Genomic DNA, 13,566 nt, shown 5'->3' with positions numbered 1-13,566 from the left:
ATTTACATCAATTGTTTTTCCAATGAAAAATGTGACATTTCCTTCTTTTTTAACTTTTTAAAAAATTTTGATTTATCATCTCTTGTTGTCTCATAAAGTCATTAGTTTCTATTTGCTCAATTTTAATTTTGAAAGAACTATTTTCTTTAGTGTGTTTTTGTGCTTCCTCTTCCAGTTGGCCAATTTTATTTTCTAGGGAGTTATTTTCCTCAGTAAACTTTTGTGTATCTTTTCCCAAGCTATTGGTTCTTTTTTCATCATTCTCTTATATTATTCTCATTTCTTTTCCCAATTTTTCTTCTACTTCTTTAATTTGCTACTTAAAATCCTTTTTAAAGTTTTTCCAGGAATTCTTTTTGGACTAGAGACCAAATTACATTTTTCTTTGAGACTTCACATGTAGCAATTTTGACACTATTGTCCTCTTCTAAGTTTATGAGGCCCTGTAGCTGAGTTGCTATGGAAATAGATCTGCTGTTGGACCCCAGAGAGGGGGTCTCACTTTTGACCAGACTTGAGTCAGGGCTTCATTAATGGTTAGCAACAAGGTCAAGGCCTCCCTGGTGACTTCTCCTGAGAGTGGGGTCCCTGGGGTGGGGCCCTACTGTGCATTACAGCACACTTGTTCACTTGCTCACTTGCCTAGGAATCTGCCGGTCTGCAGGAGGGTAGGACCCTGCTGGTGGATTGCCTTAGGCTTGGGGCCTCTGCTGTGAGGATTTCTGCTGTACCTGCTCCTGCTCCTGCTCCTGGACCTTGTTCTCCTCCCACCCCAGTGAGAGATCTTTCCAGACCTGCTAGTAAGCTGCTTTTCTGCTCCTACAGCAATTCTGAGATAGTTTCTAGTTGTTTGGAGGGGAATTTGGAAGGGCTTCAGAGGTTCCTTCCTCATTCCACCATTTTTGCACTAGAAGTGTGTTCAATTGTTCTTAAATGATATTCGTAGGAAGCAAAATGGTAAAGAATAATATATATGTAGTCAAGATCTCTTCCAAGATCGAAATATCTGTATTCACCAACACTGTATCCACTAGTTTTCTCTCACCTTAAAGATGGAAAAGGGTCCAAATCTTCAAATCTATTATTTTATATATAATATGTATAAACTTATTTGCATGCTGTCTCTAGTAGAATAAGAGCTCCTTGAAGCAGGGGGTATATTTTTGTTTTTGTTTTTTCATATTTCCACAGCTTAGCACAATGACTAGCACATAGTATGTTCTTAGTAAATTCTTTGTGATTGACTTATACCGTTGGGTAGTAATATACTCAAAAAAAAAAAATGGGAGCTACTAATGTGAACATGGAGCAACTAGCACAGTGGATAGAGTGCCAGGCCTGAAGTCAAAACTTCTGAGTGAAAGGAGATGGAATTGAGATGCAGAGTAAAGGCAGGATTCTCCCAACTTCTCCCCAAAACTGCTCTAAATTCCTTTAAATAATGACTCTAAACAAATTTTAGAATATCAGAACACCCAAAAAGCTGGAGTAGAACATTTTTCCAGCCAAAGTCAACTTAGAAGATCAACAGAAAAGCTTTGTGATATGTGTGAGACACAGCCCTAGAAGACACTATAAAGCAAGAACAGGCCTAGGGACCTCTGAATCAGAATCAGTATTGATGGTTTTTAGACCTCTCAGCCCAAGGATACCAAAGAGGACTCTTGGTGGGTCAGTAGAAAAAGTCTAGGGAACCAGGGTGGGAGTTCAGCATGCAATTCCAGTGCAGGCCACACCAGTACAGCCCTGGCTCCAGGGATAGAAAAGTACTCTCTTGCTTTAGCACACTAGAACTTAGAGGTCTAGTGGTGTGGGAACACTCCTAACAATTCCAGGACAGAAAAGAATGCTTGTTGTCAAGTCCCTGGAAGGATCTCTGAAAATAACTGCACAAAATCCCTGAAGCTTGGGACACTGCCCCCTCCACCCTGGAAACAGCCCCATTTTAACAAAGAGTTAAAAGCCAAGTAATAGGCTGGGAAAATGAGCAGACAACAAAGACACTTTCTGACCTTGGAAAGTTACTATGGTGACAAGGAAGATCAAAACACACACTTAGAAGATAACAAAGACAACGCTCCTACATTCAAAATCTCCAAGAAAAATAAGAATTGGGCTCAATGGAAAAGCTCAAAAGGGATTTTGAAAATCAAGTAAGAGAGATGGAGGAAAAATTAGGGAAAGAATTAGAGTTGTACAAAAGAAAATACAAAAAGTGAAGGAGGAGAATGCCTTAAAAAGCAAAACTGGCTAATTGGGAAAGAAGGTACAAAAGCTCACTAAGGAAAATAATTTCTTAAAAATTAGAATTGAGCAAATAGAAACTAAAGACTTTATGAGAAATCAAGATACAAAAAAGTAAGCCCCTACCAAAATGGGGAAAAAAATAGAAAAAATGTGAAAACAGCTGACCTGGAAAATAGATCCAGGAGAGATCATTTTAAAATTATTGGTCTACCTGAGAGTCATGATCAAATATATATATACATGTGTTTGATGTTCAAAAGTATTTATATACCCTGCCTCTTCACCTCCCCATACCCATCTTTCCAGTCTTCTTAGATAATAAAATATGATAGGGATTCATAGCTGGTCTTTGTGATCCCATTTGGCTTTTTTTGGTGAAGATCCTGGATTGGTTTGCCATTTTCTTCCACAGCTCATTTTATAGATGAAGAACCAAGACAAACAGGTTTGTGACTTGCCCAGAGTCACACAGTAAGTAAGTATCTCAATCCAGATTTGAACTCAGGACTTCCTTTCAATTTCTATTTTGTCCTCTGATTCTAGAATATCAGGACAGTTTTCCTTGATAATTTCTTGAAAGGTGATGTCCAGCCTCTTTTTTTTAATCATAAATTTCAGTTAGACCAATAATTTTAAAAATATCTCTTTGGCCCCACATCAGTACTTCTCCTGGGGCCATAAGAATTAGGCTTGTCTCTCTAAAAGCTTTCATCTTTTCAATTAGTACTCAAGATATTGAGACATTGGAGTTGTTCAGTTGGTGAAGGAAGAGGAAGGAGGGAGAGAATTTGGAATGAAAAATAAAATTAAAATTTTAAAAAGATGGTATAAAATAAGTTTTATTTAATCCCCTAAACAATCAGGAAATTCTCCTTCACTTTTAGAGAATTTTTGAGTTAGAAAGAACATTAATGAGCAACTAGTCTTAACTCAAAAAGAATCATGCCTCCAATAGTCTGATATGATCATTCAACCTCTGCTTGAGAGAACAATCAGCTGTTTTTCAAGGAAGTCCTTCCTGACAGCTAAATTGTCTTCTTTAAAACTTGTTAGGGATAAATTCAATTCTCACATTTGAGTTATAAAAAAATCAACTTCACACGTACAGAATAGAGGAGGCAAAATTGGATTGTAATTTGTTTGAAAAAGATCTGAAGGTTGAGTAACAGTAAACTCAGTATGAGTAAGCAGTTTGATGTGGCCACCAAAAAAGTTAATTCAAGCTTTGGTTTCTTTGAGAGGTTAAGCTTCCAGGAATAAGAAATTGATAGTCCCTCTGTACTCTAATCAGATAGCATGAAGAGAATTACATTTAATCCTGGGCACTTAAGAATAACATCTGTGAACCCAGATAAACTGGATGTGGGCATGTAGAAGATAGAGTAAATGTTGACATCTCACATTTAGACACTTACATGAATAAGAATGAATGAATTTAATTCAGATGGTTACTACAGATATTACTGTGGGTAAGAATTCCTTAGAAGAACTGAGGCAGCCATTGTAAAAGAGCGAGAAAAGTACTGAAATATAATCTCAAAAGTAATATAATGATATCGGTTCAAGCCCAAGACAAACCATTCAACATCATATAAGACAAGTTTATACCCCAATCACTGATGCTGAAGAGGTCAAAATTGATCAGTTCTATGAAGACCGCCAACTTCTAAAAATAACAATAGCAAAAAAAGATGTCACATTCAACATAGGGTATTAGATTACTAAAATAGAAAATTGAAAGATAATTGAAATAACAAACAAGTTTGGCCATGGAATACAAAATGAAGCAGGAAAGAGACTAATAAGAATTTTTTCAAGAATAATCAGATTGACAACTGTGTGGAGGGTTGGATAACATGGGGAGAGATTGGAGCTAAGAAGACCCATAGGAGTCCTGGCACATAAGAAATTCTTATTGACTGACAGATTAATAGTTTAGGAGTGAGGAAATAAGAACCTGAGCTAAGTGGTAGAGGTAAAAGTGAAGAGAAGGAAATACATGTGAAAGGTATAGATTTAATGACCAAGTTCACAGTTTGGGGAAAGTAGCTGAAGTGATACGGGAAGGAGAAAATTGAATTCTCTTACCTCCTAGGATCTGGATTTTTTAAGCTTCCAAAATAACAAATCAGGATTATAAATTTTTAACTAGAAGTGACATTAAAGCTCAATTAATCCAATAACTCCATTTTATATAAAAGAACTGAGGACCAGAGTGGAAGAAAATTCATGCTAGAAAAACCACAGGGCCATTTCCTCACTGTTGCATGCAGAGCCACAAAGTCCTTAGCTCCTACTACTATTAGACATTCCCTTTTGAATTCATGCTTTCTAGAAGGCTCTAATTCACAAACATTAAAAGTTCATTATAACTTTTTAATGCAAAAGAATTTAGAATAGCAGCACCAAAATTAAAGATACTATTTGATTTAAATTACTGTGCTACTTCTTTTTATATTCATTCTACCATCAGGTCAAGGAATTTAAATATTTTATTAAAAATAGCCCCGGAAATTTCTGCTGAAACCATCTGCAGCACAAGAAAAATAGGTTTTCAAGGTAAATACGGAATTTCACACTAGTGATTATCAGATCATAGATTCCATTCTCAGAAGCAGAGTGGTACCAAAAAAGGCTTAGTGCTTATTTTCCCATTTCATATTTTCTTTACACTGTTTAGAGCCTGGGTTGGTTTTCAGACTGCTGAATTGAGCAAAAAATGTGCAACACTCCTAAAAAAGAGTTTAGATGGCTAAATTATTTACTTTCTGTGTCCTCATCCTAATTCTCACTTAATTAAAAGTTAAAGAGCTTATTTAGGCATCTACCTCCATCCAGTAGAGCTGCCAAAAATTAAGGACTCTGTGAGAGACAGCTCATAACACTCTTAAGGATCACAGTTATACAGTAAATATCAATACCAGAAACCCCAAGTGATCAATGATATCAAGTTCTTAAAATCCTTTTTTAGGAGGTCGCTAGATGGCTCAGTGCATAGAGTTCTGATATTGGCAGTTCTAATAGAGTACTGATACTGAGCTCAAATCCAACCTCAGATACTAGCTATGTGACTCAGGGGAAGTTATTTAACTTTTCTGCCTCAGTTTCCCTAACTGTAAAAAGGGAATAATAATAGCATATATTTCACAGGGTTCTTGTGAGGATGAAGTAAAATTTAGGGATTCTTTCCCTTTCCCTGCAAACCCTGCTGTAATGGATATAGCACAGTCCTCATCTCTGACAAATATTGGCTCTGCAAACTTGAACACTTATGTTCAGTCTCACAAATGCTGTAAAAGTTGCAAATATGTTGATGATTTGAGGCTTTTCCTGGTTCCCCCAGCAGTTGATATCTTCCTCTCCAAGATTACACTGTGTATATATGATCTGTATCTCTCAATGGAGATTCTGGTCTGAACTCTTGAGTCCAGAACTAGAACTCCTTGGTGGGAAGAGGGCACCTTCTAACACTAATTCCATTCCTACCCCCAATTCCATCTCTAATCTTAATTCTATTTCTAATTCTAAACTCTCAGCACTTGGTTTATCTAATGGGTTAAAAATGGAATTGGAGTTAAAGATTTGTATTCTAGGGCCTTCACTTGGATATATCTGGTGAACTCTATTCATTTGTAGGGATCCCAAAGAAAAATTAGTATGATTTTTTTTTGTGTATATTTCCTTTACAAATCAGACCTGTTTCTTTGAGATGATTATTGAATGATTGTACCTGAAGCTATGATCTCTGTTGTATCACTGTGTCCTATGAGTAGAGCAGTTGTTAAATGTTATATATCCCAAGACAAATTCTGGTGCCTAGCAATGGGTCTAGAGCACACCATGGGTTTCATTTGTGTTCTTTGCTTTCAAAGAACAAATTAGACCACTTGTCTTAGTATGACATTAAGTCAGAACAATTCATCAAGTATTTATGGATTATAGGGTGGTACAATAAGATTTGTCTGATGGCCTAGAAATCCTGAATATTCAGCTATGAAAGTTTAAACCCTTTTGGGGAACCCTATGTTTTTTTTTAAGCCTTTCTGAGTTTGTTTTTAAGTCAACATACTTATTCTACTAAGGTATAAGATTGAGCCTTCCCATTTGGAATGTCCAATGCATTGCATCTATATATCATAGTGCTATTGTTTAGTTCATTAGTTGTTTTGACTTTGTTGGCCCCATTTGGAGTTTTCTTGGTAAAGGTACTGGAGTGGTTTGCCATTTTCTTCTCCAGCTCATTTTTACATGTGAGGAAACTGAGGCAAACAGGATTAAGGAATTTGCCCAGGATCACACAGCTATTAAGTATCTGAGACAAGATTTGAATTCAAGTCCCCCTACTTTAAGGTTGAGCTCTATCCACTGTGCCACCAAAATCGATGATGTCTTCTGGTATTTGTAAAGCTGTCCTGTAGAAGCAGTGTTAATTTTGTTCTTCTTATCCCTAGAGAACCAAACTAGGATCCACAAGGGAAGTTGTAAAGGGGTAGAGTTAGATTTAACTGTAAAGAAGGGGAAAAAAATCAATGACTAAAGTTGCCTGTGGAGGTAAGGAAGTGGATTCCTCTTCATTGGAAATCTTCAAGGGGAAACTAGATGGCCATTTGCAAGGAATATTATAGACAGACTTCCTATTCAGGCCTGAACTAGATTAGATGATATCTGAGGCTCCTGAAAACTACTCTGAAATTCTAAAATCTGTGGAATGTTTAACTACTTTTCAAGCCTAACCTCCCTCCAATGTTACCCAAGAAGTCTTGCGTCATCTTTCCCCTCAATAATTCTCCATCTCACTTCAGATCTGGATTAGGACTTGTGAGTAAGCAGTTTGTTCCATTTGATAATTGTGTGTTCTGTCCCCCTCTTAGATTACAGGATCCATAAGGTCAGAGGGCTGTCTTATTTAATCTTCATTCCCCTCTAACCACAGTGCTCTGTATACAATATATGTTTAATGAATTTTTCCCTCAAGCTTGTGGAAGGGCTTTGAATTCTATATTCTTTGTACTCAACAGGCTCTATGCTTACTCATGAGACACTCTATACAGCAATTTAAAGACTAGAGATGTCTCTTAAGTATTAATTTAAAGATAAACCTTGTTATAGATGAATTTGGAATCACTAGTTTGCAAAATGGTAAGATGTCAAGAGAGCAGCATTTCAGGAAGCCCAGACCCTCAGAGACCCTGTAGTCCCGCCTGATGTGGGACTCATTCATAGATGTGAAACAATGTGAAATACATGCAGCAGAGGCCCAGAAACTATAAAAATTCATTTACATGTGATTTACATATCATTTGGTATCAGAAGTACTGGGGAATCCTCTCCTCCAGAGTACCAGAAAAGTTAAGATGAATATGCTAGGCAAACACAGGTCATATTCCTTAAGGTCTCTCCCAGCTCTAAAATCTTAAAAATCTAAGATCATATGAGGAACAGAACCAAAACTGCATAGGGGAAAAGGTCACCCTAAAGAGCTGGGGGAGAGGAAGAATGGGAAATCAAAGGGGAAAGTCAGTCCCAGTATTTTACTTGCAAATCCTGTCTGGGTGGAGGAGAGTGCCAGGATAAGAGTAGTGAAGATTTCCTTGCCCCCTAAAACAGGAAGGTTATTCAAATGAGACTTTCATGACTGCCCTTGCCCTTCAAAATCATTTGTCCCAGACAGGTCCAGACTTCCTTCTCAATCTCATTCATTTCTATTAGGTTCAAAGAGTCTCCAGGCTGATGTTGCTTTTGTTTGTCCTTCATTCTCTAGGAGGTCCAAGACTTCCAGGAGATGACATCATGACTTGCAAGTGAATTGGATTTAAGTGAGGGAGGACTGTGCAAGGTCACCAGCCTCACTTTCCTCTCCAGAGCCACCTGGGTCAATGGCAAGCTCCATACAGAAAAAAGAAACTTTCTGAACTGAGGAAACAAATGAATAAAACAATTTGTATGGGAAAGATCTAAGATTTAGTGGACTACAAGCAAAGTGAGTTAAATGGCATGAAAGGGCACCTGATTAAGCCAATGCAATCTTAGGTTACTTTAAAACAAACACTGGCTCCAGTACCAGGAAGCTGAGAATCCTGTTATTCTCTGCCCTGGACCACACCCAGAGTATTCTGTTCAGTTGTAGGTACCACATTTTTTGAAAAAACATGAGGGAGGCTGAAGAGCATCTAAGGGGGACCAGAACTGTAAAGGATCTTAAGATAATGCTACCTAGGGATTTTTTTTTAAGTAACAGGATTAGTTTGGCTGGGGAGAAGACTTAGGAGGTGTAATTCCTTTGCACTTCAGTTCCCTCATCTGGAAAATCAGCTCTCGCATCCCTTCCAGCTCCCAATCTAATGATCCCATGTTTTGTGGCAAAAATAACCTTTCCCTCCAAAGACATTGAAGAATTCTAGGCAGGAGATGAGAACCATGTGTGTACTAAAATTTAAATGTGGTCTTAAGTAAGACAAGAATCATGATGCAAGTGAGAGAGCATTGTAGTTGGAGTCAAGGGACCCAATTTCAAATCCCATATCTATTATTTAATTAGCTCTATGGTCTTAAGCAATTATTAACCTTTCTCTTTGGGCCTCAAGTTTCTTCAGCTGTAAAAGAAGTAGGCTTGACTAAATGCCTTCTGTGATCTATTCCAATTCTAAATCTGTCACTTTAATCTCATCTTCAGAATTGTGACCAAGTTTTAAATTTTTTTCAATTAGAAAAAAATCCACTTTCTTTCCATCCTACCACCCCCTCCATTGAAAAAGAAAGTAGAACAAAATTCTTATAACAAATATGCATAGTCAAGCAAAACAAATTCCCACACTGGCCATGTCAAAAAATACTTATCTCAACCTAGAGTTTGAATCCATCCAGGCAATGAGATTTTTTTTGGCCACAGCACTAATGAAGACTGGCTACTAAGCAGCTGGATTGGAATACTAACATCAATGAAATCCTTGGGTCTCATTGATCTTGAAATATAAGCATTGCAGAGGGAACTTAAAGGACAGAATAGCAATTATCTTCAATGTGTTAATAGGTATCATGAATTCTTGAAAGCAGATGCATTTGGGTTAAAGAATAATGATCCATCATACAAGAGAAATGGGATCTTAATTGCCATCATGTCATCTGATGACAATTAGGGGTGGGATGGAGCACCAACATAAACTGATGCAAAATGAAGAAAAGGTCCAAAACGATCCCATTCACAGTGTAGTGAGCAAATTCTAGAGGGTAGGGATTGCAACATAACACTATAAAGACAAAGAATTTCGAAAGACTCATGAATTCTGATCAATGCAATGACCAGTTATGGAGAGATGAAGCATTCTACTCATCTTCTGAGAAGAAGGCAATGCATGCTGGGTGCAGGTTAAGATATAATTTTTGAAAGTTGTCAATGCTTGAAGCTGTTTTGCTTAATTGCAATTGTATATTGCTACAAAAGTTTCAATTTCATTTTTTCCAATGGAGGTGGGAATAGTGGGAGAAATAAAAGTTTTCAATTGAAAAATACATTTAAAAATTAACAAGAAAAGATCTACAACTTAAATCACCACTTAAAGGAAGAGGCAGGGAAAAGAGATTTAAGGTGCATAAAAATTAAATTAAAAAAAAAAAAAAAAAAGAGAGAGAGAGAGAGAGAATGAAGGCAAAGTATTTCCTAAGTTTCAGAGTCCAGGCAGTTGACAACTAGGTAAAACGGTGATTCTCTAGACAAATGTTTTATTCAATTATCAAAAGGGATTGAACCAAATAAATAAATGACCTAGCTCCTTCTGGGCTCAAAAGAAAATAATTTCATCTTGGACTGGAGAGAGGAATCATGGGGACAGATGCTAAACTTCGAAGTTCTAATCTCACCACTAGAAAAGTAGAGTGAAAATCTGAAAGGCACTAGTTAAACGCTTTAATTATCTGTCTACCTGAGAAATGAGAAAATTGAATAGGAACTATCCTGGATTTGGAGTTTGGAGATCTTTGTTGGACTCAGTTTTACTACTTAAGTTCTTTGCCCATAGATGATCTCCTAAGTTCTTTTTAGCTCTAGCAGTCCATGGCCTACCTCAGCAAAATATAATTTGTAGCCAGCAACTTTTTTGCTTTTAAAATGAAATGTGAAACTGTATGTAGGTTGCAATGTATAGAGCTGACCCATAAAAGGAGAGAAGAGGAAGAGGCTGGGATGCTGGGGCAGACTCTTAACAGAGAAATTTCTTATATGGGGGTAGCAGCAGTAGAATAAATTCCAGCAAAAGCTCAGGAACCTTTACTTTCTTATTCTTTCTGTGACCTTCACAACCCTGGATAGTGTTCAGAACAGGTATTAATCTCTGTCTCAAAGCTGGAGAAATCCAGGGAACCTGAATAGTAACGCCCAAGTCAAATGCTGGCTTCCAAAGCAATCCTATGGGCACTCGGTGCTCTCAATCTGCATGAAGACCACATCTCACCCACCACTGCCGGGTTCTGACCTGCCATCTTGGTTTTCTGACTTGTTCCTTCTATAGGATGATAAGCTTTCCTTGAGAGCAGGGAGCCTTTCTTCTACCCTCTAAAGCAGGGTTTCTTAAATTTTGTCTACTCACAACCCCTTTTTGCTTATATAATTTTTATGTGATCCCAGGTGTAGAAATATGTAAAATAGGCATACAAAGCAAACATTTGCTGATAACAAATCATAATTTCATGACCCCTACATTCAGTTATGAGATCCCATATGGGGTTGTGAACCACAGTTTAAGAAGCTGGATTCTAAAGCACTTTGCCTAGTGCTGGGCACACAGGAGCTGCAGTGATTGCTAACCTAATGACAAGTTCTCCTCTTGTCTCCTTATGGGATGACTGACTTATGTTGGTGACTGGCAAGCCCCAAGCAAGTCCTATCAGGTTCATCCCCAATGTTGGCCCCAAGAGTGGTGCTTTTTTTTTCTTTTTTGAGCATGGCAATTCTGCAAGATCCAAGACTCTCAGTGAAATCACATTGAGAAAGGCAACTTGGACCAGGGATAACACACTGAATATAAAGTCAGAAAAGACCTGGTTAAAGTCCCACCTCAGATATTTACTCCCTGTATGACCTGTGGCAAGTAAATCAGCCTGTCTCAGTTTCCTCATCCCTAAAATGAAAGGGTAGGACTCAGTGGCCCTTAATTTCAGGGGCCTCTAAATCTAAGATGCTATGAAATGGCCTACCCTCCAGCCCTCATTCAGAATTTTGTTGACATTCACCAATAACTTTCCCCTAGCCTTACCACTCTACTCCCACTCAGTCCTCAAAATGTATTTCCTTCATAAGCCTAGCCCTATTCCTTTACACATACATCCCCCCACTTCCTGTTGCTTACCCATTCAAAGGAAACCCCAAATAATTTACTGTTATTGTTTACCACCTCCACCACCAAATTACCCACAGGGTATGAGAGCAGTAGTTTTTGCTGGCTCCAAATGGCAACAGTGGTTTAGAAGGTGAGAGAGCTGGATTAGCCAAACCTCCTTAAACTTTTTGCATTTATAAGCAGTCTCCAGATTAAAAAAAAAAAAGAAAAAGAAAAAAGAAAACCCTGGGACTTCAAGGGTCATCCAATACAGCTTCTCATTGTACAGATAACAAGCAGAGACTAATAGAGATTGAGTGAGATAAGCATCAGAAGAAAAATTCAAAACAAGTTCCATTAAAAGGTTCTCACAATCTAGAAGAAAACAGGACACTTTTCTCTGGGCCCGATTTAAGCAGTTGATAGTGAAAAGGGCTTGTTATACCACCTTGACCTTCAAGGAACAGAGAATTTGAAGGTCATAGGACTCTAGAGGTCAAGGAGGTAGCAGGATTTGAACACATGACTTCTGACCCCAAATTCAGTATTCTAGTACAGTGCCTTGCACATAGTAGTTTTATAAACGTTTATTCCCTTCTGAAACTAATAACTATACAGATAGCAGGAGCTTAATAAATACTACTTCCCTTCCTGTTGTAATGCTTGGAAACTGTTGGAATACATGGGAGCCACCTGACAGTGGAGGCTGGAGATCCAACCCAGACCTGCAGAATGGATCTCCTCTTGTGAGAGGATGATACAAGGAGATTGAGAAGCCATTGTATTGTCTGACCTCTCTCCTCTTCCATCTGCCTCCAATTTATCTCATTCCTAGTCCGCAACACCTGTGTCAGCAAAGAGCTGCCCTGCAACTCCTTCAGATGTTATGATCCACAGAAGTGGAGGCTCTTGGAGAATTGACCTGTCCCTTAACACCTTTCCATACATTAGGAACTTAATAAGTGATTATTCACTTCCCTTCCCCTATCCTCTTCCCCTGTATCATATCCTACACAGTGCACAGAAAGAATCAAAAGTCCCAAATGAATCATTCCATCACTTAGCTATATGACCATTACCTCAAAGGATCCCTCAAGGATCTGGGGTATAGTTTTTGACCCTACTACTTCCAGACTGTATCTCCTTGGCAGGGACTTCTCCTATCCAAACCTCGGTCTTCTCCTCACTAAAATGGGGATAAACTATACACTACAGGGTGTACTTTTCAGGGTGGCTGTGAGGAATGTACTTTGCAAACTGCAAGTCAGTATATGACTATGTGCTAATAAAAAAAAATCCTCTAAACTGGCCCAAAAAGTTTTCAGTTCTTTAGAAAGCCTAGAACACCAAGAAAGGTCAGATTCACAGTCCCTAGGTTTACTGGGGCCCCTCATCCAGCCCACCATCAGAGTAACAGCATTTCCTTCTTTAGGATGTATTCTTGGAGGACTAAGGATAAAGAAGCTTCAAAGCAAAAAAAATTTTAAAAAATTTAAAAAGGGAAGCCTGGGAGTCCACAAGAGAAAAGCCCATCAGAGCCCTTGCGGCTTCCTCCCTCCAAACCCTAAATCTCACTCTAACCTTATTAACCAAGGTTCCCTGTCCCTAACTAATTAACTGGCCTAAGTAGGAGAGAAAGGAGATGGGAAGTTGGATGGATGAGGAGAGAGCAGGCCAAAATGCAGGTGTTCCCCAAGCTTCAATCAGCCCTCCAGCCACACTCCCCTCCCCCTATTGCTTCTCACTTCTATCAAGTTCTTATCACTTCTACCATTTCCCCAAGGCTTAAACAAGTACACTGGATTTCTTTGAACACAAAACCTCAAGTTGGCTTATTTGGAACCCACAGTTCCCAAAAGCAATGAGTAAGGGTTTTGACTAGGAACTCAACCTCAGCAATTCACCCATCATTTCTCAGACCAGGGTCCATCATTCACCTCCCATAATAGGCTCCTTCACATCTAGAATACTTTCAAGTTTGCAAAGCATCCTTTCCCACAGTGCAAAA

Source organism: Sminthopsis crassicaudata, chromosome 4 (assembly GCF_048593235.1).
Source record: "Sminthopsis crassicaudata isolate SCR6 chromosome 4, ASM4859323v1, whole genome shotgun sequence".
NCBI lineage: Eukaryota > Metazoa > Chordata > Mammalia > Dasyuromorphia > Dasyuridae > Sminthopsis > Sminthopsis crassicaudata.
Note: the sequence above shows the minus strand (reverse complement) of the source record.